The sequence below is a fragment of the Rhinolophus sinicus genome, chromosome 9 (assembly GCF_057876585.1).
Source record: "Rhinolophus sinicus isolate RSI-liver-muscle chromosome 9, RSI-T2T, whole genome shotgun sequence".
Lineage (NCBI taxonomy): Eukaryota > Metazoa > Chordata > Mammalia > Chiroptera > Rhinolophidae > Rhinolophus > Rhinolophus sinicus.
In genome coordinates, this window is record NC_142509.1 from 19,377,884 (window position 1) to 19,404,725 (window position 26,842).

General features: G+C 47.7%; 1 protein-coding gene, 1 pseudogene and 3 gene segments (V, D, J or C); all 5 read right to left on the minus strand.

The window, feature by feature from the left end:
• LOC109439166 (immunoglobulin lambda-1 light chain-like) overlaps window positions 1-26,842 on the minus strand; it is a 556,184-nt gene that overhangs the window by 70,718 nt on the left and 458,624 nt on the right. The window lies entirely within an intron of this gene.
• Window positions 1-26,842, minus strand: part of LOC109439815 (putative non-functional immunoglobulin lambda variable 1-50) — a 364,704-nt gene that overhangs the window by 61,947 nt on the left and 275,915 nt on the right.
• LOC148757294 (immunoglobulin lambda-1 light chain-like) overlaps window positions 1-26,842 on the minus strand; it is a 150,457-nt gene that overhangs the window by 49,352 nt on the left and 74,263 nt on the right.
• LOC141569198 (immunoglobulin lambda variable 2-18-like) overlaps window positions 1-26,842 on the minus strand; it is a 197,741-nt gene that overhangs the window by 33,379 nt on the left and 137,520 nt on the right.
• On the minus strand, window positions 17,869-19,261 carry LOC109439924 (immunoglobulin lambda variable 3-9 pseudogene; annotated as a pseudogene). The gene is made up of 3 exons (XR_016022459.1): window positions 19,107-19,261; window positions 18,624-18,923; window positions 17,869-17,996 (listed from the first exon to the last, which is right to left on the minus strand). The product of XR_016022459.1 is annotated as an immunoglobulin lambda variable 3-9 pseudogene (transcript).

Here is a 26,842-nt window from a genome sequence, read left to right on the forward strand (position 1 = left end):
CTGTTCATGCCTGTCATTGTCATGTATGTTTTACATTAAAAAATTCCTGACTAATGAAGTAAATAATTAGCACAAACCCCTCAATCAATCAGGGTAATGATATGGAAAGAATCGTGCATTGCACTGATGTGCAGATAATTGAGACCAGACAAAAATGACAGCAGGTGCTGTGTGGAGAGAGGCTGCCGGAGGCCTCCCTGGAGGTGACTGAGGAGCTGCTGTCAGGATGGGAAGGTGGAACCAGTAACAGGAAGTGTGTTTGGGGAGAGCAGAGTCAGTGCCCTGTGGGGAAGAGTTGGTTTGTCTGAGGATGAAAGATAATGAGAAACTAAGGTGTTTATGACAGAAAATGAGTTCAGTTCTAATGTGTTATAAATCTATAATATTAAGGGATGTGTTGCAGGGATGTGACGTCACACTGAACACACACACCTGGCCCAGGAGTTAGAGGAGCTGAAGGCAGGTCCAGGGGCAGGTGGAGCCATTGCAATGTGGCCGCTGTCCCGCGTCAACCAGGTGAGCCAGCAGATGAGCCACAAGGACTGTCATCCCACAAGGGCTGCTGCTTCCCCTTCAGTTTGCTCAGCCATTCGCACAGAAAACTCTCTGTGATTCACCTTCACCGGATACGTACAGCCCAGGGAATTCGAACAGCACATCACTCTTGCTCCAAATTATTAACTTTGAATAAAATATCACATTGGACCTGATACTAGTTTTGAATCATGGACACTTAAGTTTATTATCACACGTTCTTCTCCCTCTCAAACCTTTGAGGTGACATTGTCATATATTTGCTTTGACATGTGTTATACACCACAAGATACATTATTATTGTGTTTTTGTGTTAAATGGCGATATGTTTTATAGAATTTAACATAATGAAAATTTTATTTATCTGCATAGTCACCAGACACGATGCCTTTTGTTTCTGTGTAGATTCCCATTTCTGTCTGTCTGAGGGGCGTCCTTTGTGAGAGTCTGCAGGGGATCAATCCTCTACGTTTTTGTGTCTCAGAAAGTTTTATTTTGCCTTCTTGTTTGAGAGCTATTTTCAGTGGGTAGAGAGTTGAAAGTGGACAGGTCTTTTGTTGTTTTGGTTTTTTCTTTTAGCATCTACAGACATTGCTCCACTGTCTTCTCATTTGCGTTGTTTTGAAGGAGAGATGTGCTCTGATCACTCTGATTGTTCCTCCTTATAGAACCTCTCTGTGCTTTTATTATTGTCCCTTCAACACTGATTTTAAGGGATTTGATTATCATGTGTATTGCTGTTATTTCCTTTATGTTTTTTTGTGTGTGAAGTTTGTCGAGCTTCTTGGATCTGTGATTCTAGGTTTCACTGAAATTAGAACATTTTCTGTGACTACGTCTTCCATACTTTTTCTTTCCCCCTCTCCTCCCCAAATCTTTTCTCTTCAAAGACTGTAATTACATGCCTGTTAGGCTCTTGAATCTGTCTTGCAACACTCTGATGATTTTGTTTATTTTGTCCAATGTCTTTTTTCTCGTCTCTGGTTTCATCTCTTTTCTGTAGTTTGTGTTCTATGTCATCAATTCACTAATCCTTTCCTTTGCTGTGTTTAATATGCTTTCAGCCTCATCAAGTGGAATTATACCTCAGACACTGTAATGTCATTTCTGGAAATTGACTTGCGTGTTCTTTTTTAAATGTCTTCCTGTTGTGCGGTTAACATAACTAATCGTTCCTTTACCCCCCTAAACAAATGAAATGCAGTTGTAATTATTCCCCTGCGTCTTTGCCTATAAATTCAGTCATCAGTGAATCCACTGCTGATCCTTCCTCTGCGAGCTGCTTGGGGGCTGGGAGGAGGGGCAACTGGGGATCTCAGATCTGGGGTCGTGGCCAGACCTGCTCACGGCACTGTCACCAGGCCTCCTGGGACTGGAGGACAGTGTGACACAGAAGGGAGAGGTGTCCAGGCCATGGTAGTGATGCCCCAGGCTCTGTCTCTCACCCACAGAAGAGGATGTGTTCTCTAGGCCTGTCTTGTCCTCTATAAGTGGTCCTTCTGCAAATCTTCCTTCCTTCCTTCTTGCGGCTTGTTGAGTGGCTTCCACTGAGCAGAGAACTGCTGAGCTAATGGTGGATTTAAATTTGGGCCCTCGTTCCCAGGCCTGCACCCAGGTTCCCCACAGCTCTTGCAGTGTGGAGTGAGACAGTGCGGACTCCTGACCCAGCACCTGCTCACTCAGCTCAGGCTGAGCCCTGGGCCTCCTCCCTGGGATTGGGGAGCCCCCTCCGTCCTCCTGTCTAGTGATGAGGTCATCCACCGGGCTGGGCGGGGAGTGCTTTTAGGGACCATGGTCATGCTGGTGTGTGAGGGGCCAGATTCCAGATGCAGTGAAAATGGTTATTGACTTCTCAGGGAATCATCCTTTTCTATGTTTGAGGAAAAAATAATTTGAGAATTTTTTGGGATCTAGAGTTGGGCAACTAATCTTTATGACACCATTTGCATGATTCATAAAAGGAAAGATTGATACATGGAACCATATCAAAATTGATATTTTTCTTTGTAAACTGTTTAAAGAGAATGAAGAAAAACAAGCAAGTAATAGACGGAGAGAGAAACATTTGCAAACTAAATAGCCAATGAAGAACTAGTATATAGAGTCTGAAAAGTACTCTCAAAGGTAAACAGTGAGAAGAAAACAAAACTCATACATTTAGAAAACGGGCAATGGGCAAGAAGAACCATTTAGTGGAAGAGGATATATTGATGGCAAAGAGAACGTGAAAAGATGTCATCATTAGCCACTAGGGAAATGCAAATGAAAGTCACAATTACTTATCAGTCCTCAACTATCCTAATGGCCACAGTAAAAATAGTGGCAACCCCAGTGCTGGCAAAGAAGTGGAGAAATGGGATCACTGAGGCACGGCTGATCGAATGTGAAAAGGTACAGAGTCTGGAAAGAGTTTGGCAGCTTTTTAGAAAACTAAACTTGTAATTACCACACAATCTGGTAACTGATACTTGAGCATTTATACCAGAGAAGTGAAAACTTAAGATGATAGAGAAACTGTACAGTAATTTTCAGGGCACTCTTGTGCACAGCGCCCCAAACTGAGAACAATCCAGAAGCCCCTTCATGAGTGGCTGCTTCAACAGACTTTGATCCATCCAGACCACGGAACACTACTCAACGATGACACGGCGGGAACCCCTAATGCAACAACAATGTTAAGGAATCTAGAGGGGATTATGTGAAGTGAAAAGTGACTGTCTTGAAAAGGTACATACTGCAGGATTCTATGTTTATTTTTAAAAATTGTTTCTGAAAAGACAAAATTTTAGAAATGGAAAACCACTTAGTGGATGCCAAGGGTTAGGGACAGGAGGGGACATGGGAGGAAGGAGGATGTTGTTATAAAAGGAAAATGTGAAGGACCCTTGTGGTGATGGAGTGTTTTGTGTCTTGACGCTGTGGTGGATACAAGATCTTACACCTGGGAGAAAATCATGTGAACTAAGCGCACACACACACACACACACACACACACACACACACACACACGATACCTATAAACCTGAATTTGAAAAATGGGCAAAGATTTGACCAAACTCTTCACCCACCAAGATACACAGATGACAAATGAGCCTGAAGAAACACTCAACATCACACATCAGTAAGGAAAAGGAAATAAAAATGTAATGATATATCACTAGAGATATAATAGAATGACTTGAAAAAAAGAGACGATCTCCAGTGACAATAGGAGTGGAGCAACAGGAACTCTCATAAACGCTTCGTGATCATGAAAATGCAAAATGAAGCATCCACGTTGAAAAACTGTTTGTCAGTCTCTTAGAAGTTTACACATACGTCTACCATATGACCCACCAATTCCATTCCCAGGTAAATACCTGAGTGAAATGAAAACTATGTTCCCACAGAAACCTAAACAAAAGTTACGAAGGTTGTATGTGAACCTGCCAAAGAGTGGAAACTGGAAACATCCGTAATGTTATTACCTGGGGAAAGGAGAAGCGCCCTCTGGTTCAACCATGCAATAGAATGCCGCTCCACAATGAGCATGGAAGGACTAGTAACGTACAACAACGCAGATGGATCTCAAGTGCATTATGTGCAGTGACAGAAGCCAGAACCAAGAGGCTCCCCGTATGGTCCCATTTCTGTGACATCCGTGCGTAGACCCAGCTTAGGGACAGACAGCTGATCAGTAGTTTCAGGAGCCGTGGTGCAGGGGGCTCTGACAGCGAAGGGGCCCTGGGAATCTGTGGACAATGATGGAAAAGTTATAAATCGTGATGGTGGAAGTGCTTACTCCTCTGTATGCATTTGTCAAAACACACAGAACTGTTCACTAAAAGGTGGATTTTAGTGCATGCAAATTATATCTCAATATTAAAAAAAAGAAGAAACTGAAAAACTAGGTTGGGCAAGTGAAGATTCCCAGCAGGGAGGGAAGCAGAGGCAGAGGGAGCCTGAGGGGAAAGGACGCCTCCTCAGCGCACTCCCATCCGGCCCAGCTTCCCCGTCACACTCTCAGCCACATCAACTCCACCAGCCTCCATGTGCAGGTCCTGTGACCTCTTTCAGCTGCCACCGGGGGTTAATTGTCAATAGCTCATTAGACCCAAGACATTCCTCCAAAGTGACAATGGAAATAATGGTCTCGAGCCTCTGCCAAGGCCATAGGCTACACAGGATAATGTTTTCTATTTTGTCTTCTAACAGTTATGTTGACTATAATTGGTATCACACAGGTGATTTTGAAGTAAACTTTTACTTTCTGGTCTAAAATCACATGGCATCTATGAAGCCAAAGCCACAGGTATGGAACAGACAATAAAAAAGACACTTCTTCACACCTCTCATTAGTCACTGTCACAGGACAGAGGTGACAGTGTTCTCCTACTGAGACCCTGACCCTGTGGTAAACTTGACCATAAGAAATGGCCTCTCATGGACACTTTGCCCCTCTCTGACAAGGGATGTGTGGTGGCAGCTCCCTCCCTGGCTGGTCACCATCTAAGCACAGCAGGGGACAATCTGTATCTGCTCCCTTTCCAATCACTGTCATCACTACTGCAGTTTGTCCCTCCGTCTGTCCATCAGAGTGACTGCTGACTGTCTTCCACGTTATTCGCATCACAGGCCCTGGTGGACATGGATGAGGTGTGGTCCACACTGGGGTTTGGATTAATTCTCTCCTGACTCCCTTTCTAGCAGTGTAAGCACTGGAGGAGCCTCCCCACTGGAGGGACCTGTGGGAGCCTTTTTTGGCAGAAATTCACTAAAACCCTTGTAAAGAACAACGCTTTACTGGAGTGAGGAGGATGGAGATGGCCCCGTGTCCCTGTGACTCCAGCCAGCCTCGGGTGACAGAGGTCAGTGACTGCAGGACTGGGCCCTGAGTCCATCTCTGGTCCTGGTCTCCCTGCACTCTGTCCACCCCCTCCCCGGAGACAGACGGCCCCTCCTCCCTTCCTGCCCCTTTGGGAGTCACCCAGGCCATGGGATGGGCAGCTTCTGGACTTTCATCACAGCATGAATCACTGGGGGGAGCAATCTAACGTTCTGGTGTCCAGTCCAAAATCATACGACAGGATTGCCCCCCTCTGCTCCATTCAGTGCCCAGCCTTTCAGATCACTGGTATGTGACCAGGGACCAAATGACATTGGTCCACATGGCACCTCCAAGTTGACTGTGAAGCGTGTGTCTGTCTCTATGTGTGTGTGTGTGTGTGTGTGTGTGTGTGTGTGTGAAACATGCTAGTATATCAGTTTCCAGAAAAGCTAAGCAGAATCTCAACACGTCCAGTAAACCTGCCTTCACCCCAACCCTGCCAAATGCATTTAAGGCGAGTCACCCACAGGACTGAAATGTGGTTGGGGAGGTGGGTGTGTGGTGTCAACATATTTCCACCTCAGTGTCCTCCATCTCCCGTGCCCTGTCATTGTTCCAATGCCATCCTGGCCTATCTCTAGACACATCCTGTGGGCAGAGTGGAAACATCCCGTCACCACAGGTGAGAAGTCCCCACAGCTGGAGAAGCCCAGGCCGTGGTCCATGTCGGTCCTGCCACAGACCCTCCAACCGTGCTCGTCCTTTCCTACTGGACCCGGCTCTGCACCCACCACAGGACCATATCTCTGGGTCCAGCCTCTCCTGAGGGCCACATGCTTCCCATTGAAACTCAATCCTGTTTCACTCGATCCAGATGACATCCAAGGTCACTTCTGGAATAGCAGGATCTATGTTCCTTCCCTGAGTAGAGCCTCATGACAGTGTCACAGAGCCTGTGGCTCTTAGGGCCACAGCATCTCAGCGCAGACACCCTTTTAGGGTCATGATCTTGCCTGGGTAGGTCTGATGTGTCCTGGGTCCTCCCCACAGGCCTGAGGTGGAGCAAACAGAATGTTGTCATCAAAATCACCTAAATTATGAACCGTGTTTGTTTCTCCCTAGTATGTCTTGGGGAGGAGATGCATAATGGTGGGATTTGAGCAGAGAAGAGGCAAAATCTCAGTATCCTGGGGAGGGAGAGGGAGCAGCTCACTCTGAGTCCCTGTGGGGAAGAGGGGACGGAGGGAGGGAGGTTTTTGTCTCACTTCCCCTTTGTCTATCACTGTGGCTTACCCGTACTGGCCATCAATTCTATAGTCTGCACCACAGTAATACTCAGCCTCGTCCTCAGACCGGAGGTTGGAGATGGTTAAGTAGCGGTCAGCCCCAGAGCTGGAGCCCGAGAAGCGATCGGGGATCCCGTTGGCCTTGCTATGGCTTCCGTCACTCTTAAGGTACATCACATACCGAGGGGCCTTCCCTGGCAGCTGCTGAAACCATGCAATGGTGTAGGTGCTGTGCTCACTGCTCAGGGTGCAGGTGAGCTTGGCCGAGGCTCCCAGGGAGGCTGATGCAGATGGAGGCTGGGTCAGCACGGGCTGAGCACAAAGACCTGGAAACGCAACATACAATAGAGATGCTGAATGCACCGTGACTGGACAGATGCCCCTCAGGTCTGTGCTTGGAGAGAAATATTGGGGAGTGGGACCCCTGAGTGCCCTGGGACGCTCTGACCTGTGGAGAAAACCAGGGGCAGGAGGTAGAAGGTAGCCCAGGCCATGGTGGGGGGGGGTCTTCCAGGAGCTCTGCCCTGAGGCTGCCCAGCTGGGACTGGTCTCTCCAAGCTCCTGTCTTATCCTTTCTTCTTGCAGCTCAGGAAGGGAGGAGCATGAATGCAAATCTGTCTTCCATTCCCCAGTGTGTCTGTCTCAGGTCTGTCTGAGTCTTGAGCCTAAGGGCCTCGTGCTCATAGTTTCCTGAGGTCAGAAGGGCCAGGTGTGGGTTTCAGAGTGGGGAGTTGATTCCTCCCAACTGAAGTGTCTTCAAAGAGCATTAGTCATGCCCTTTGCACTTGGGCATGGCCCAGGGGAACTGGGCTTATTCGGGTACCCAAACCAAAACCCACAGTGCCCCCTGGTGCCCTCAGGATAAATATTATTGAACATGTGTAGCTGGTTCAACGGAATGACTACTTTTGAATCCTGAATAGAGGCCACACCCTTGGTGAGTGTTTTACTGGCTCCCGCTCACCTGACGTCCAGGATGGTGGCCACAAGCCACACGCACAGCAGTTGAGAATGACATGTGGGTAGTTCCAGTAGAGATGTGCTGTGGTTCTGAACACACACCAGATTTAAAAGACGTATTATAATCACGTAAAATATATCAGTGTTTTATATTTATATTGAAATGATATTTTCCACCAATGGAGTCAAACGAAATATATTATGGAAACTATTCCACCAATTTCTTCTTATTTTTAAAATGTGGCTACTGGACTATTTCAAATTAAACATATGGCTCAATATTATTTCTGTTGGAAAAGGCTGCACTGGAAAGTAACAATATCAGTCACTGGCTTTCAAAATAGGAGAGAGAACTTTCTGGCACCTTAAGGAAAAGCCAAGTCTTAGCTTTGAAAACACAATGAGAGACCACAGGGTGGGGTGAAGACCAGGATTTTGGGGTCAAAGACCTCGGTTTGCTGCTGGATCAGCCACTTTTTAGTTCTGACCTCAGACAAGGTGTTCATTCCTCTGTGCCTCAGCTTCCCCATCTGTGAAACGGGGTGATGATGAGAATGCTTGTCTCATAGAGTATTTGCAATTTAACAATTTAATAAATATACAGTTATGTGTATGGTGTTGGCACATATTAAGCACATAAGAATGTTTACTCTTCCTCCCATCAATATCCTTAATCCTTATGTTATACTTAATATAAACGCCTCTGAATAGTGGTAGGAGGAAAGACAGAAATATAGCAAGTCCTAATTTGGGACATTTGACATTGGCAACATATTCTGCAAATATGGAAATACACATGTACACACAAATTGCACACATGCAAACACATGGAAAACACATTGACACACACAGATGTGCATACACGCCCACAGACGCACTGCCCTTGCACAGGTCATAGGAGGCACATCCACGCAGCCCCCTGTCCTGCCCACTGTGCCTTTGGGCCCAGGCACGCGGCCCTGATTCTCCATCACAGAAAGTTCCAGAACTACAGCAGAACGACTTCATGTTTGTCCAGTGTGTCTGTGATGCGTGTCTTGTCTCAACTGACTTGGCCTCACGTGTTACTCTTCGTTCTAGGAGGGGAATGTGGTGCTGAAGAAACTGACACTCTGCTCTGCACGTGTTCACGGTCAGTGAGTGTCCTCTCACGTGTGTGTCCTCAGAAGGCAGCACGGAGCCCTTGTTGGCAGGTGAGGCCTCAGAGCTGGCCGGTGTCACCAGGGAGAAGGAACACTGGGGCAGAGAGGAGGGGGCATCTCACACTGATCCCGGGGGACAGGCCGGAGGGCACCAGGTAGGGGTATGTTTAACCAACTCTTAGGGTCCCCACGTACACAGGGCAGCTGACTTGGGTCAGGAGGCCTGGGACCTGATTTTGGAAGAGAAGCAGATCAGCTTGGTATCCTGGGGAATATGTGAGGAAAACAGCCTCCCTGAGTCCTGCCTGAAGAAACAGGGTCCTGTGTCACTTGCGGCCTGACGAGGATGCTGTGCAGGCATCTTGCTGTGCTTCAGAGATGTGCTCACTGTGCTGACCAGAGAGCAAGGATGGAGCCGGATGTGCAGACACAGGGACGGGCCCGTCGGGGAGGTCAGGGTCCTTCTGCTGTCAGTTATCCCACCGGACCTCGGAGCTGGTGGGGCGCCTCCAAGGGAAGGGGGGCCCCGCCATAGCACAGACACTGCTATGGCTTTATTTCTGTCTGCCTCCCCCCAAATTTCATATGTAGAAATACTAATCCTGTTACCTCAGGAAGGGATCTTATTGGAAACAGATCGTTAGAGATACAAGTAATGAAGATGAGTTCTCACTGGAGTAGCTGGGCCCCTAATCCAACCTGACTGGTGTGGTTCTAAAAGGTGAAATTTAGACACAAACACTCACAACAGCGAATGCCATGGGAAGATGACAGCAGAACCTACAAACCAAAGGCACCTGAGATCCCAGCAAAACATGAGAAACTAGAAGACAAGCAGGGAGCAGATTCTCCTTCCCAGCCTAAAACAAATCCAACCGTGCCAGCACCTCGATCTGAGACTTTTCCCTCCAGAACGTGAGACAGTAAATCTCTATTGTCAGCCTCCCATGTTGGTATCTGTTACCGCAGCCCCAGCACCCACACAGGCCCCCGTAAGAACTCTGCTCCCAGGCCCCCAGGGGCAGGGCTGGCTCCTTCCAGGTGCTTCTGTGTCTGTGCTCACAAGCCATGGGGTGGGGCCTCCTGCCATGAGCTTCCTTCCCCTGAAGGGCCTGATTCTCCTCCCAGGAGCCTGTTTCAGTCCGAGGCAGCACAGTCTCTGCTGTAACCTAAGACACTCTGTCCTCCAGCCTGCTCCTTTGGGGTCACGGTGAGGAGGGATACACACGGTCTCCAGAGACTGTCCTGTCCCACAAGAATGTTCTGCAGCTTCCAATGTGAGTATCACCATAACTAGAAATACGCAAAGTCACTTCTATACAGAGTCCTGTGCACAATCTCCCTCACAGAACTGAGTTTAACTGGCACAAAAGGTACCAATGAGATATGACATGTGGTGAGAGCTGCAAACGGGGAGATACGGGGTCCAATGACATTATTCTGCAAACGCATCTCACTCAGTCTCTATGTCTTGGATGACCTCCCCGAATAAGGGACTTTCCTGCAGGGCCTTGAAGGATAATGTGGAGTTAACCAGGTTTCCCAGGGAGAGATGAGGGGCAGGGAGCTGACCAACTGTGGGGTGAAGACAGGGATTTATGGGGAGGTGGGAGGCATCTCCGATTGGAGGATCCAGGACTCTTTCAGGGCTCCAAGGTTGCTGGTTGTAAACCAAGCCTGAATCACTGCAGGTTGATGGGCCTCTGTCCTCAAGATCTGCTTCCTCAGGTAACATGGTAGTCAGACCCCTGTCAAGTATCCCCATCGTTCCTTTCCCTGGTAATGGGAAGAGAGGACAGATCGGAAAAGCTGAACAGAAAGGTCCCAGGTCCCAGTGTCGCAGCTGCTCCAGGACAGAAGAAGGTAGACAACAATAGCTAGAGTCAGGGTGACACTTTTTCTCTGTCCTAGCCTGGATTATGAGCCACCTGGATGTCATTGATACCTGCCTCTCCTGAGCAGTCAAGTGGTTTCTGAGCACACAGACCACACACAGGGACAAGGTCATTGTTCCCAAGGGCCTCATGGACTGATGGCTCTCAAGGACTCACCTGGACAAGTGGCACGAGAGAGGAGGGGCCTCATTTATTCATCCTTGAACCTAGAAGGTGTCCCATGCCAGGGAACCTCACAACATCCAGGACACAGGAGGGGAGTCGGGCCCACTCAGGGTGGGTTGTTCTCACTTCCCATCACTATGACCCCGTGGGGAGAGCCCCCACCCACTCTGCAGGGGAATACAGTAATAACCAGCTTCATGGCTGACTGGAGGGGAGAGATGGTCAGAGGCCAAGTTGTCAGAGATGGAGTCTGGAGTCTGTGATAAGCCCCCTCTAGCCCCCTTCTTCAGCCATGTGGGGCTGCGCTCAGGAGCTGCTGGTACCAGGAGACAGGATTATAACCCCCAGTGTCACAGGTGCTCCAGGACAGAAGAAGGTGACCATCTGTTCACGGGCCCTACAGGCCTAGGGAGGTGGGTCAAGATAGACTGTGCCGCCAACAAATGACAGAGGTGTGAACAGGGGTGTGTGCACAAAACCCCATGGAGCCTGGGTGGGAGGGAGAGCAGGTGCCCCGTGCTTCACGGGCGGTGCCTTCCTGTGGTGACTCTCACCTGAGCTGTGAGTAGCAGGTGAGCAGGAGTGAAGCCAGTCCCAGTGTGGTCCTGTCGACCAGCAGCACAGGCTCCCCAGGAGCCATCAGACATGCAGGTTCCTGACCTGCTGAAGCAGCTGCTGCATCTTAGGAGACCCCAGGGGACTGTGTGCTCTCTGAGGTTCCAGAAACTCTGGTCCAGGTCACCACGGAACCTCTCACTTCCTCAAGCTTGTGTCCCCACGTGTCTCCCAGGCCATCTGGGTCTTGGTGATAAACAGTTCTGCCCTCGACAGACTGAGCTTGATTTTGGTTCTAGACCCTGTGATAACGTGGAAAAAATGTTTTAGGAAGAATCATTTTCTCCAGCCACACGGGTGGTGTGTTGGAGAGGTCAGATCCCTTTACCATATTGGTCTTTATTTTATGGTTCATTTACAAGTGTTTCCATTGCTGTGTCATCAAGTTCATTAGTCTTTTCTTTGGTAACATCCAATGTGCTGTCCATGTCAGGCAGTGTGTTTTTAAATCTGAGACATTAAAGCTTTTATCTCTAGAAGTTCAGTTTGGAGTTTGTTGTGTTCTCCGTGTGATCACTTACCATATTCCGTCATTCCTCTGGCCTCATGAATAAACGAAATGCACTTGTATTAATCATTTTGTATCCTAGTTTACAAATTATATCATCCTGGCAATTTCTGGGCCATTTGGGAAAAGTTGCTTTTTGTATTTAGAATGGCTCACGTTTTCCTGATTCTTTGCAGGAAACTTTTGATAGGATGACAGTTACTGTGCCTTTTTCCTTGTTGGGTACAGAATACTTGTACTTCCCTCTATGTTTTTCATTTGTATTGTTGGATTTAGTAAATTACTCGGACACTGTTTGTTTCCCTCTCAACTTCCTTTTATTTACACTCTCTTTGGAGGCACCAGAACAGCCTTTATCTGGGGCTAATTTTCCCACCACTGAGCCAAAGCTCTCTGACTAGAGAGTCACCTGCTGCCTTAATGAGGAGCTTTCCCCTCTGACTGGCGCACACGTGTATATGATGGTGTCTGTGGCTCTGTGCAGTGAGCCCGCTATTGTCCTTGGGTGAGTCTTTCCTCAACCTCACGTGGTTTCCTCCCTCATGTGCCCATCAGTCCTCTCAGGAACAGTTGCAGACCTGCAGAGTTCTCTCTGGGCAGCTACATCCTCTTCAACATTCTCTCTACACTTTTATTTTCTCTTTGGGCTCCCTGGAAACACCCTGACATAGGGAATATCACGCAGTAGAGTTTGGGGTGATCTCACTGGAAGGAAGCATGGAGGCAAGATGTGCAGACCAGCAGTGTGGTGAGAATTGAAGACTCAGCTGGAGGCCCCGTGAGGTCGTTCTGATCTGAGACCGGGCCTTGGAATCATGGCATCCAGCCGTCACCGGGCCTGCGTCACACTCAGACAGAGGGCATAACTGTGAGGGAGGAAATTCTCTGCACCAATGGAGCTTCCCAGTGAGGGCACCACTGTGAGCTGCAAGGGCGTCCCAGCGGTTGTGGGTGGGCGTGTGAGATCTGACTAGGGACCTAGGTGGATACCACAGTGACCACTGCACTGGTTTGGTCCACTCAGAATCCCAGGCTACCAGGGACCCCAGGGCTGCTGAACTGGGAGGTTCTGGTGCTTAATCTAGAACATTTTCCAGGGTGTGGCCCAGTCACCATTGTATGGCTTTCCAAGGACCGTTTCCTCTGGACACATGATTCCATCACTTTGTCCTTCATCTTGGGCCTTATATCCACAACTCACAACATGTGACAGAAACTCCAAGAATGTCTTGTCCACCAGACCTGAATCTACTCCTGACCCACACACTGTGTGTGTGTGTGGGGGGAGGGACGGGGTCCAGGGGGCAGGGAGAAGGCAGCCTGAGCTCTCAGATCAGGGGACCTGGGCTAGACCTGTTCCTGGCTTTGTCACCAGTCCTCCTAGAGCTTGAGGAGAGTGTGACACAGACTAGGACAGGGGTTTGTGTCTCACTTCCCCATCTGCCTGTGTCACTGTGAGCATTACCATCCCACACCTGACAGTAATAGTCAGCCTCGTCCTCGGCCCGGGCCCCGCTGATGGTCAGGGTGGCCGTGTTCCCCGAGTTGGAGCCAGAGAATCGGTCAGGGATCCCTGAGGGCCGGTTGCTATCACTATAAATGACCAGCACAGGTGTCTGTCCCGGCTTCTGCTGGTACCAGTTAACAACTTTCCTTCCAATGTTGTTTCCTCCACAGGTGATCCTGGCCGTCTGTCCTGGGTTCACCGACACCGAGGGCGGTTGTGTCACCTCATAGGAGGCCACAAAGCCTGCAAGAGAGGATAGGAGAGGAGGGATTGAAGATGAAGGACCCCTTCCCACCTGACCCCTTCCTGCCAGGCCTGGACTGAGCTGCAGGGATTCTCAGGGCCCCCACGGCGCCCACACCCATGATCTCATCCTCAGTGACACATTGGACCTGACTGGTGGATGGAGCCTTTGAACAAATGAGACCCCCCACTTCTGAGGCAGGTGCAGCCCCTCAGGGCTCACACAGAGCCAGCGAGTACAGTTAGGGGGTTCAGCCCCACCCGACCCTCACCCTGCAGCAGGGTCATGAGCCTCCTGCCCCCACAGGGAGCGCCCTGCTGAGCTCAGAGTCAGGGCCAGGCTTGTCCAGAGCCCTGGGGCTGGGGGTGGGGGTGAGCCTGGGGGCAGCACCTGTGCAGTGAGCCAGGAGGCCGAGGAGGAGAGGGGTCCAGGCCATGGTGGAGGAACCCCGATTCTGAGGCTGAGCAGGTTTCCTCCCAGCCTCTCTTATCCCCTTGTGGAGACAGCAGCTGGGTATGCAAATCAGCCAGGGTCAGGGGTGCTGCCTGAGGAGCTTTGTGGTTTCAGAGAGGGACTCACCCCAAGGGACACTGGGAGGGGTGGTGTGGCCCCTGCAGACCCCACTTTCAGCCAGGAGATCCTCCTTCTCTTGCTGGTTTCATAGTTGGGACAACGTGTCCACCTCAGACTGTCCTGGCCTCGCTCCTGGCCTGGCCACAGCAGAGCACAGGGCTGCATTGTTCTGGGAACCTGAGACACCGCCCAGTGAAGTGGCCCTGTCATGAGGGTGGCCAGGATCAAAGGGTGATGCTGGGTTTTCCAGGTCCTTCCTCTGTTCCCCCCTGTCTCAGGCGGGAGGTGGTTCATATCACCCAGGACCCTGGTGTGTCGTCCATAAGCGTTTGGTGGTTGTGTTCACATGTTGGTCCTTTGCTACCTCCACCTTCAGAAGCTTTACACACTGAGTCCCCTCTGACCTGCAAGTCCCCAGGGCAGGAACGCTCCTCATCCTCACTCTGCAGGTGACACTGCAGGCTTAGCCAGGTGCACACACCTACCCCAGATCACAGCTCCTGGGTTGTAGAGCCAAAGATAAAATTCCTAACCAATGCACATGGAGTTTCTAATGATCCGCTGAAGGGCTGTAAGTGTCAGCCCTTGGCCGTGAGGTTCTGGCAGGTTGTACGTCCTGTGCCTCAGTATCCCCATTTGTGGTAGGGTCATTGAGATGTCATATGCTCAAGAGAAAGGACTGAGCATAAGAGAATGAAATTTGGCTGGAAATTATTAGAATGCATCATGTGAGATTTAATTATGGTTAAATTGCTTTCAGTTGCTGGGGAAAGTACATTAAGTAGGAAACTATTTCATTTATTTTATTAAGGCAAATAAAGGTTATTGAATATCTGCACTGCATCCGGAGTGGACAAAGAGAAAGAAAAACATTTGGCATCAGCCCCCTGATGGGAGGTAGGGAAGGGAGGAGCTTCTCCTCCTGGTAGGACCACCGGCTCTCAGAGCAAAGGGACGGAGATGGGAAACGTGTGGTCACAGGAAGGACCGGTTTTTGTGGACACCTGAGCTTTAGCCGGACTGGGGTGTGTGGAGGGGAATTAATGGACCTAAACCTGTGCCAGAGAAATAGACAATTTCTACAAGATTCAGATCAAGAGGCCATGCAGTCAAATAGTTTGTACATCATTGTCTAAGGTGATGCTGTAGCAATAAAGGACACATTTTCCTTCAGGTGTCAGGTCGTGGTTACTACCCCTCTTGCATATTATGATCTGCAGGGATGCTTTTAAAACCCTGATGCCCCGGACTTTGCAGGTGGCTCTCTGCTGCCCCCTGGTGGCCACTCCACACTGGCTGTGGAGGCGCAGGGGCGTCCTCTGTCCCTGAGTGGATTCAGATCCCACTGATTAGGGCCTGATTCCCTCACCCACGACTGCTGGACCAGAGAGGAAATCCTCTTCCCTCTGTGGCCCTGCCTGCTTCAGACCAGACACGAGGGCTCAGGTCACCCATGAAAAGCTGAACCTGCCCATTTGGAGCAGGAGGGCGCAGAGCCCACCGAGGCATCCTGCACATACTACCTCTAAGGCCATGAGTAGTCATCCAGGTGGTCCAGGATATGGCACCGGGGACACAGGACTCAGAGGATGGCGCTGATTGGTTCATGCTGTGAGTGCAGAGCTGACATGAGGCTGTGACGGCTACTACACCAAAAACAGGAGAACATTCACCCAGCAAACATTTATTCAGATCCTCTTAGTCTGAAACATTCCATCCTGGAATTCAGCATGAACAAGACACAGTCTCTGCTTCAGTGGAGTTTCCATCCTGTGGTTTGGACAGAGTAGTAGACACACTGGGTTTGCTCCCCAGAAGACAGCCCCCACCGATCTCTATCTATGCATTGCCCGCTCTGTTTATTGGAAAACTGGTACTTTTCCCAGGTCCCTGGCAACCTGGATTGACCATGTGACCCAGCACTGCACAAGGGAAGTACGTGTCAACCAGCTGGGCTTCTTTCAAAAACCTTTGCCCTGATGAAGGAAAGGAATAGACTGGATTTATGCAAGACATTTCCTCTTCAATACGGATGTGATAGCTGGGACTTCCACAGCCATCCTGACATCTTAAGCCAAAAAGAATAAAAGCCAAGCCTCCATGGTAGGGATGACAGAACAGACAGTAAGAGAGATCTGGGCCCTCATGGAATGGGTGAGCACCTGGAGAACAACCATCTAATTTCAGACTTTTTGTTGCAGGAGACAAATAGGCTCCTGTCTGTTTATGCCTCTGATTGTCATGTGTGTGTTCTTGCATTAAAATCATTCCTGACTAATGATACAGAAAGAATCATACAGTGGTTGGTGATATACAGACAATTAATAGAAAAGAGATCAGATGAAAATTACTGGCAGGTCCTACACGGTGAGAAACTAGAGGCAGCCTCTCTGGAGGTGACTATTGGGCTGCTGTCAGGATGGGAAGGGGAACCAGTAACAGGAAGTGTGTTTGGGGAGTCAGTGCCCTGTGGGACGAATCTGGTTTGTCTGAGGATGAAAGACAGTAAGGTGTCTATGATTTGAAACCAGTTCAGTTCTAATGTGACATTTTTCTCATAAGAATTTGGGGGGGCAGAAAGGATGTGTCATCGGGGTGGTCGGGGGAATTCCAGATAACAAATCAAGGTTTATGGCAGCTGCTTAGCACACATAGGGGCCTCCAGGATGATGCTGGGGTCAGGCACAGGTTTGACACAGGTTTGACACAGGTCAGACCAGCTCCCAGCCCGTCTATGGTTTACGTGGGGATTGAGATCCCCCAGGGAAGGGTTATAATCACTCCTTCACACCCGTACCCACCATGTAGTGAAGCCAGGGATTATGGTGCTGCTGCGTCTCTATCCTGAGCCGTCTGTCTAGGGTCCCACAGGCATGGCCCTCCCCTGTTTGCCCCACACGAGGAAGGGGAGTGCACTTGGCAGAGAAGAGCAGGGGCTGGCAGGGGGTGAATCATGTTCCTACAGACACCTGCGGAGGAAGAAGAAGAGGAGGACAGGACAGGTCCTAAACCAGAAATAATAACCTCTTCTGAGTGTAGTAGAACCCGGCAGGGATGGGGGAGGGAAATGGGGAAAATCTTTAGCCAACGTCTGGGCTAGAAACCACTTCTTCCTGTTAGTTCTTCCAGCTGATCTGAGTCCTGGAAGAATCCTTAAAATACGGCAAGCATTTTGTCCTTGTTGTGAAATGTGTGTAGCTATATATTAATAAACTATTTTTTATTTCTTCCCTGGTCTCATCCCATCGTCATCCAATATAGGTTGTGTTAAAAATAGTTAACTTTATGTCTTGGTGTTGACATTCCAAGATATTGCAGGGAAATGTGGATCAGCCGGAGAAAATAAATATCACTAGCAGATAAATAGTATTTTGCATCCTCTTGTGGGAAAAGGTGAACATGTTTGTGGTTGTTCACAGGGTAGTTTTTTAATATTAAACGATTGCATGGATACCATTATCTCTTTAATTTGGAAAGATGTGGTTTGTGGAAATGTGAGTGGGTTTTATGGTGACAAGTGTGCACTGTAGTAGCTTATTAAGTTTCAACGTTGACAGGCTGAACTGTACTTCACAGAATTACTTTCTATATTTCTGGTTAGGGTGGGTGGAAAGAGAGATTCTTGTGCACGATTAGGAGGGTAGAAGTGAGGCAGCACCCACTGTGTAGCTCACACCATGGTTGTGTGTCTGCTGGGTCACGTTGTAGGAGGAGGGGACGGTCCCAATTCCCGTGGACTCACTGTCACCTTTTAGTCGACCTAATTGAGGCAGGGCCTGGGGACCTTGGCCCCAGGTGGTCATTATCCTGACCTGTCTGAGAAGGGCGAGAACGTGGGAGGCCCCTTTCTGAACCAGTATCACTTCCCAGTGAGGGTACTGAGAGCTTCCAGGGTCCTCAGCAATGTTGGGGGTGCGTGAGACAGAAGAGGGACAAGTGGACACCCCAGTGCTTTCTCCACTCAGAATCCAGGGCTGTCGTGAGAGTCTGGGGCTTCAGGAGCTCAGCTGAGCAGGGATATTTGTGGGTGTAATACTGGACAGTTGTTTGAAGGAGTGGCCTAGTGACCCTCATAGGGAAGTGCAGGGACGTTACCACTGCACAGATATCTCCCTGTGTTTTTCAACCAAGGCCTTCTGTCCCTAATTCACACTGAGGTCCAGACAACACCAGGACAGCCTGGTCCTGCCGCCCTGAATCCACTCCTGTTCCAGCCTCTGCAAAGCTGCCTGAGGGCTGGGAGGAGGGGCAGCCTGGGGATCTCAGATCTGGGGACCTGGGCCATACCTGCTCATGACTTCGTCACCAGTTCTATTAGAGCTTGAGGATAGTATGACACAGACTGGGACAGGGGTTTGTGTCTCACTTCCCCATCTGCCTGTGTCACTGTGAGCATTACCACTGTTCCACACAGCACAGTAATAGTCAGCCTCGTCCTCGGCCCGTGCCCCGCTGATGGTCAGGGTGGCCGTGTTCCCCGAGTTGGAGCCGGAGAATCGGTCAGGGATCCCTGAGGGCCGGTTGCTATCACTATAAATGACCAGCACAAGGGCCTGTCCCGGCTTCTGCTGGTACCAGGAAGTATATTTATCTCCAATGTTGTTTCCTCCACAGGTGATCCTGGCCGTCTGTCCTGGGGTCACTGACACCGAGGGCGGCTGCGTCAGCTCATAGGAGGCCACAGACCCTGCAAAGAAGAGGAGGAAAGGTTGGATTCCAGTGAAGGGGCTCATCTCTAGGAACCCCCCGCCTGCCTGGTCTGGACTGAGCTCCAGTCGTTCTCTGGGCCCTAGGTGCCTCGTCCCATCAGTCTAAGCCTCAGTAGCCCATGGGCCTGGACTGGGGTTGGGTGTGAGCCCGGGAGCAGCACCTGTGCAGTGAGCCAGGAGGCCGAGGAGAAGAGGGGTCCAGGCCATGGTGGAGGAACTCTGATTCTCAGGCTGAGCAGGTTTCCTCCCAGCCTCTCTTATCCCCTTAGTGGAGAGAGCTGCTGGGTATGTAAATCAGCCGGGTTCAGGTGTGCTGCCTGAAGAGCTTTGTGGCTTCAGAAAAGAGCTCAGCCTCAGGGGGCTCAGGGAGGGAAGGGGTGGAACTTGCAGACCCCACCCTCAGCCCAAGGAATCCTTCTTCTGCTGATACGATAGCCTGGGGCCAAAATCTCCAACTCAGACTCTGTCCAGATATTGGTACTGGTCTGGCCCCATCAGAGCTCAGATGTGAATTGTCTGCCTTTTCTGAAGTCATTCTACAGGTGGCACTGGGAGACTTACACAGGGGTCAGATTCGTTCCTACACCATTCACAGCTCCTGAGCACAGAAACTGAAGACAATTTTCAGTTGCCAAGCACACAAGGAATAATCAAAGTGCTGTAAGCTTCTGTGTTTCGTGATAGTTCCTGGGCAGGTCACAGGTGGTGTGCCTCAGTATCCCCAGTGTACAGTCAGGGCCAGGGAGGGATCATGTGCTCAAAATAAAAGCTTTATAAGAATCAGAACAGCTGCAACCTCCCAGAGCACATCTAGCGAAGGTTTGTAATAATTAGGTTGCTTTTAGTTGCTTGGGAAATGTATTAAGTAATTTAGACATCTTAATTTAATTAAGTCCATCAATAAAAGCTCTTTGAACACCTGTTACGTGCCAGGCACTCATCCAGGAATGAGAAGCAGCTGTGTGTACAGGACAGGAGGGTCTCAGAGCACAGGAGGGGGTGCAAAAATGGGAAGATAAACATTTGTGGACAGTGACAACGTTATAGCATGACTGTGTACGTGTGTATGTGTGTGTCTGGGGGGACTGAAGTGCCTGAACTTGTGTCAGAGAAACAGGCAATTTTTACTACGTAGATTCAGATCAGAATGCCACGGAGTCTGAAAATGTGTACATCACTGTCAAGGATGATACTGGAGAAAATAATGACAACCTTTCCTTCAGATGTTACGTCATAGATACTAACCCTCCCTGCAGGTTATGATCTGCAGGGATGCTTTTAAAACCTTGATGCCCAGGACTTTGGCAGGCGACTCTCTGCTGCCCCCTGGTGGCGCCTCCGCACTGGCTGCTGGAAGCTGAGGGGCGTCCTCTGTCCAGATGTGGATTGAGATCCCACTGCTCAGGTTCTAAACAGCTTTTGCCAACATGGCTCCAGATATGAAAGAAAACAGCAATTTGGCACTCCATTCAGTTACATGGAAATTTCTTTACAATTCACCTTCCTATGCCCTCCACATTGGCTGAAATATTTGTTTTGTTGGTGTTGTTTGGGGAATGCTGAACCACCTAATCCAATAGAAAGAACAAATTAGCATATCTTGTAACTCACCGTGAAGTAGGAAGCCCAGAGTCAGTAGGCGCACACTTGGCCCTGAAAGCGGTGTATTTCACAGCTGAGGACGTTTCTCCAGGTCCAACGTCAGGACTGATGGAGGTTACAAAATGTGTGGGGGTCCCGGGCAGGGAGGTTCTGCAGCAGGTCCAGTCAGTGGTGTAATGAACGGCTGGCAATTTGGACCATATGGTCCAGCAGACTCTATGGTGTCAAGAGGAATTGGTGGTGGGGTGGACACATTGTGAATTTTACGGCAAGCTCTATAGGAGAATCCCAATGTAGACCATGGCGTTTTGGCACAAATCTATGTCACCTGCAGGGGAAAATTAAACGTCTCTTGTAAAACATCTCCTAGGCAACGAACAACATTAGACACCAAGGACCATGCAGCTAGAACTGTCAGATCCATTGAGTCATGAGGGCGGGCAGGCCAACACTAATCCCCTTTGAGGAGGAAGTGGTACATCTAGGATGGAGCTGGAGTAGGACCCAGGGCTCAAGTAAACTGAATAAGCCCAACCCCATTTTCTCCATCTCTCTTGCCCCAGTGTCTCCCCCTGTCTTCATATTTATATGCTAATGGTGGCTTAGCCTAGGGAAACATTGGGCTGAGCCTGCTGGCAGGAACTGGGAAGCAACACCTGTGCAGAGAGAAAGCAAGGTGAGCAGGAGAGGGATCCAGGCTGTGGTGGAGATGGTGCAGGGCTCAGCCTCCTGGGACCCCACAGGTAGCAATGAGTACCTCACCTCTTAGACACATTTTCCAGGAAAGGGACTCATGTTGCCTGTTGTCTCTGTCAGTGTTCTGGGAGCTCTTTCTGTCTGCATCTGGCCATCAGAACCTGTCTCTGAGTCAGAAAGGATAAAAAGGAATGTCTCAGTTTGCCAGTCCAAGAATGGGCCCTGAACACCAGTTACCTTCCCCTGAGGCCCGTTTCAACTTAGGGCAACTTGGCGGCTCCAGCTGCTCTGTAACGTTCCTGCCTGCAGCCTTGCTGCCCCCTGCTGGTGGAGGAGAACTCAGATGTGGCTTCCTGTGCTCCAAGTTCTGCAGATACCTCTCTTCTGAGCGAGTCTAGGCCTGGAGCAAGGAAAGTCACGTGAGACTCTTGTGACTTTTTCGTCTAGAAATTACTTGTAAAATCATTTCTACGTGTAATTAATATAAAATGATTTCTGAGACAATTTACATTCTTTTATTGAAATATAATATGTACTTAGTATTACAGCACATCTCAATGTAGACTAAATTTTTTCAAAATACTCGATCTGGTTTTAGATTTCATTAAATTTATAGTTGATAAAGTAGATTCACATACCTATGTTCACATACTCCAGGCATACTTAAAGACTTCCAGCAACTAACTGCCTACCAAATTATTATGTTCCTTTAATATTTGGAGATTCATTGGCAAAATTGGTTCATATTTTCTAAAAGAACTTATTTGACTGAAGCAAAAACATCAATTTGAAAACTGTTATTATTCCCCAAATATCCAATAAGAATTCCATAACAAAAATAATAAATAATTTTTAACCATTTATAAATCTAAAAAAACAGGGGTTTTTGTGTGCAAGTAACCAAGACATTTTATAGATGTTCAAAGACGTAAGCTCAGATCCTAACAAACATAATTTAAATTGTTTTTTCTTGAAAATACAATCCTGATTTTAGAATACTGACTTTATCAATTCTTTTCTGATTGTTGATGAGACACTTGTTATCAAACTCACTATATATGCCTCTTAGAAGGTCCACTTTGATATCCATATTTTTTTAATACAACAAACAAAATACAATTGACATTAATTGTGAAATGTGTGACCTACATTATTTAGCCTTTTTTTCTTTACTGTTTTAGTCACAGTCACAGCTTCAGTGGTGCATTACTAGAAGCCCTCGACTACAAGTCAGCCACTGGATAATCAGGCTGACCTGCCTATAGCCATTGCTGCGTGTTCCATGTGCCAACAGCAGAAACCTCCAATACCGAGTTTCCAAATAAGATGCCATTCCCTGGGGAACAGCCAGGTGCCTGATGACAGATTGAGTACCTTAGATCTGCTTCATTTTGGAAGGGACTGCTTTGTTCTTCCTGAATTAGACATTTGCTATTGATAAATTTTTGCCTTCTTTGCCAGCTATGTTTCTGCCAAATATGTTATCCATGGACTAACAGAATTTCTCATGCTGCATTATCGAATTCCACATAGGGTTCTAGCCAAAGAAGTCATTTCACAGCAAATGAAGAGCAGCAACTGGTCCATGTTCGTGGAATTCACTGGTCTTAGAATCTTCCTCATCATTCTGACCTAGCAGGATTGACCGGATGATGGAAGGACCTTCCAGGACTCAGTGCCAGGCCTGGGTAGGTGGCAACCTTTTAGAGCTGAGGCAATGTCCTCCAGGAGGTTGTATGTGCTCTAAGTCAGCACCTAATATACAGCCAGGCTTCTCCCATAGGCAGGATTCATGAAACTGGGAATCAAGGGGTGGAAATGGGCAAGTGGCCACTCACTACCATCCCTAGGGAGCCACCATCAAAATTTTTCTTAGATATATACTAAATTATAGTTGACATTCAATATTATTCAGCTTGGCATGTGGAGTACGGCATAGGGAACAGAATCAGTGGAATTGTAACAGCTGTATGTGATGTCACAGGAGTAGTATATTGGGGGAGGGAGCATTACTTTGTGAGGGGTGTAAACGTCTAACTATTACATTGTTTTGTACAACTGATACTAATTAAAACAAAAACATGGAATGATAAAAAAAAATTTTTTTTCTCCTTATAACTGAAACTTTACACACTGGATTTTCTTGTGTGGTTAACATTAAGTTTATGTAAAAGAAAGTTTCATATACACAGGTGGTCCTTTTTCTTCTCCATGCATCTTATCTCCATTCCTCCTTGTAAATTCAGACCTTTATTCTCTCGCCTTTTATGTTTTCGTTGTCACGAATTACCCCTTTTTATGCTGTGAGCTCATTTCGGAGTTTCAGTATCTATTGTCTACTCTTTCTCTTTTTCTTTTTTATGTTTTTACGTCCTTTAACCTTTGTGTTATGTTTAAGGGTATAGTGCCCTATTCTGAATAAAGTTGCAATTTCCTGCTTCTATTTGTCAGTCATCTTACTGACAGTTTTATATTCTTTTTTCTTTTTGTTTCAGGTTAAATAACCCTCTTCAGTATTGCCTGCAATGCAAATCTCGTGGTGGAAAATTTCCTCAGTTTCTCTATGTCTGGAAAAGTCTTTATTTCTCCTTCAGATCTAAAGGGTAACTAAGGTGGGTATATTATTCTGGGCTAGTAATTTCTCTTTTTCAGTAGTTTGAATATTTGATTCCAATCCTTTCTAACTGGTAGAGTTTCTGCTGAAAACTATCCGACGATGACCTATTGGGCTTTCCTTTGTATCTTACCATCTTCTTTTCCTTGGCTGCCTTGAGATTCTTCCTTCGTCATTGGAAACAACCAAAATGTCCTTCGATAGATGAATGGATAAAGAAGTTGTGGTATATATACACAATGGCATACTATTCGGCAGTAAGAAAAGATGATATAGGAACATTTGTGACAACATGGATGGATCTTGAGAGAGTAATGCTGAGTCAAACAAGTCAGACAGAAAAAGCAGAGAACCATGTGATTTCATTAATTTTTGACAGTTTCAATACAATGTGCCTTGGAGACGGCCTTTTAGGATTGAGATAATTAGGTGTTCTGTTTGCTTTTTGGATACAAGGATACAGTTCTTTCCATAGGTTTGGGAAGTTCTCTTGACTATTTGTTTGAAGAGGCTCTCTGTTCCCTTCCTCTTCTCCTCTCCTGGTATACCCATTATTCTGACGTTGCAGTTTTTTTTTTTTTTTTTAATTTTATTAGGGAAGGAGAACAGAACTTTATTGGGGAACAGTGTGTACTTCCAGGCCTTTTTACCAAGTCAAGTTGTTGTCCTTTCAATCAGTTGTGGAGGGCGCAGCTCAGCTCCAGGTCCAGTTGCCATTGCTAGTTGCAAGGGGCACAGCCCACCATCCCTTGTGGGAGTCGAACTTGCAACCTTGTGGCTGAGAGGACGCACTCCAACCAACTGAGCCATCTGGGCGCTCAGTGGCAGCTCAGCTCAAGGTGCCGTGTTCAATCTTAGTTGCAGGGGGCGGAGCCCAGCATCCCTTCCAGGACTCCAGGAGTTGAACTGGCAACCTTGTGGTTGAGAGCCCACTGGCCAATGTGGGAATCGATCCGACAGCCTCGGAGTTAGGAGCATGGAGCTCTAACTGCCTGAGCCACCAGGCCGGCCCCCAATATTGCTCTTTTTAATGGAGTCAGATAGCTCTTGCAGTGTTCTTTCATTTCTTTTAATTCTGAAGTCTCTCTGTTCTTCCATCTGCATCATTTCCAGATTTCTATCTTCGATATTACTAATTCTTTCCTCCATCTTGTCAGCTCTATTTCCTAAGCTCACTATTTCATTCTTTGTCTGTTTTATTGAGTTCTTCAGCTCCAGAATTTCTTTTTGTTCTTTTAAGTTTCAGTCTTTTTGGTAAAGTTTGTTGATTTTATTGCTGATTTTATTTCATTGTTTATTGATTTTATTTCTGAGTTCATGAAACTTCCTGTCTGAGTTTTCTTTCATCTCGTTGAGATTTTTTCAGAACTGTCATCTTGAAGTTTCAGTCATTTAAATTTTCAGGGATTTCATGTCTCTAAGTTTATTTTCCGTAGCTTTTTCATTTTCTTTCTGAGCTGCCTTGCTACCCTGGTCATTGGTGGTATTTGATGGATGATTTCTCTGCCTGGGCACTTATGGGAGTGAACTCAGTTGCAGGTTGATAGGAGAGGTTTTGTTTGTCAGTAGGTGGCTCTGGAGCACGTGTTTATTATTCTTGCACTGGGATCTCTGCTAGGTGGTGGGAAATGCTTTGTATTCCCTGGGGATGTGGGAGTCTCCTCTGGCCAGGTTACCTCCATCTCAGGACATCACCCCCGTGGAAAAATGTGGTGGGTGATGGGGTTCCAAGTCCCTGAAATCCCAGTGTTGGCCCTGCAGCCAGAGGCAGTGCTGCACTGCCTGAGCTGTCCTAGGTGCTTCTGCTGGAATTAGCCACAATGGGTGAGGGTAGGATGCGCTGGAAGAGGCCGCTGATGTGTTTGTGGCTTTGTTCTTCTCCCAGTAATGACAACTGCCAGACCTCAGCTACTTCACCTCTCCTTCTTACCCCTGTCATCGGGATTAGCCTGTGTGCGTCTGCTGCTCAAGTACTGCCTCTCCAGTTCTCGGGCTGTAGATATTCACTTTGGAACCCAACACTCACTGCTGCAGTTTCTTCTGGAGCCCTTGCTAGTTCTAGGAGGGTTGAGGGAGGCAGCCAGTCTCCCAGGCTTGGTTTTCTACCTGGCAGTGGTGGCTGCTAAAACACAGTTGTCACACTTCTGTATCTGTCTCTGACCTGATTGCTTTGTTCAGCTGTATTATATGCTGATCTCTCAGGTAGCAATGCTCAGGGGAGCAGAGACTGCCTCTGCAGCCTGATTCCTCCCTCTCCTGAGACCCACAGTGACTCTGGGTGTGTCTGTGGCACTTGTCTCTGCTCTTCTCCTTTCTCTCCTCCCCTGTTGGACTCCATTCACCCACTTTCTAATGTTTCGTTGCACAGATCTCTCAGACATGTTTGTGTTGCATATATATGCATATATATATATATATATATATATATATACACATATATGTAATTTTTCTTTTGAACACTTGACTACACTTTATAGACATTAACAAATGAAAACATTTCTCTATTTATCCTTGTGTTTACCATCTCTGATGCTTCGTGTTTCTTTGTGTAGATTCTCATTTCTGTGTATCATCATTTCCTTCCATCTGAACAGTGTCCTTTACTATCACATATAAAGATCTGCTGGTGATCGATTCTGTGACATTTATCAGCCTGACAAAGCTTTACATTGCTTTCATTTTTGACTGATTTTTTTCACTAGGTAAAAATTTCCAGGTTGACCGATTTTAGTACTTTAAAGGTGTTGCTCCACAATTTACTTGCTTGTCTTGCTTTAATGAGAACACTGATTGTACCTGTTTGTCCCTCTATATACAATGTGTCTTTTTTCTCTGGCTCCTTTCACGAGTGTCTCTACATCACTGGTTTGTAGCAATTTCATTGTTGTATGTTTTGAGCTGCTTCCATGTTTCCTGAACATGAACTTTGTTGAGTTTCTTGAATACGTTTGTTTGGGAAAGTATTGGCTATTATTTCTTCAAACA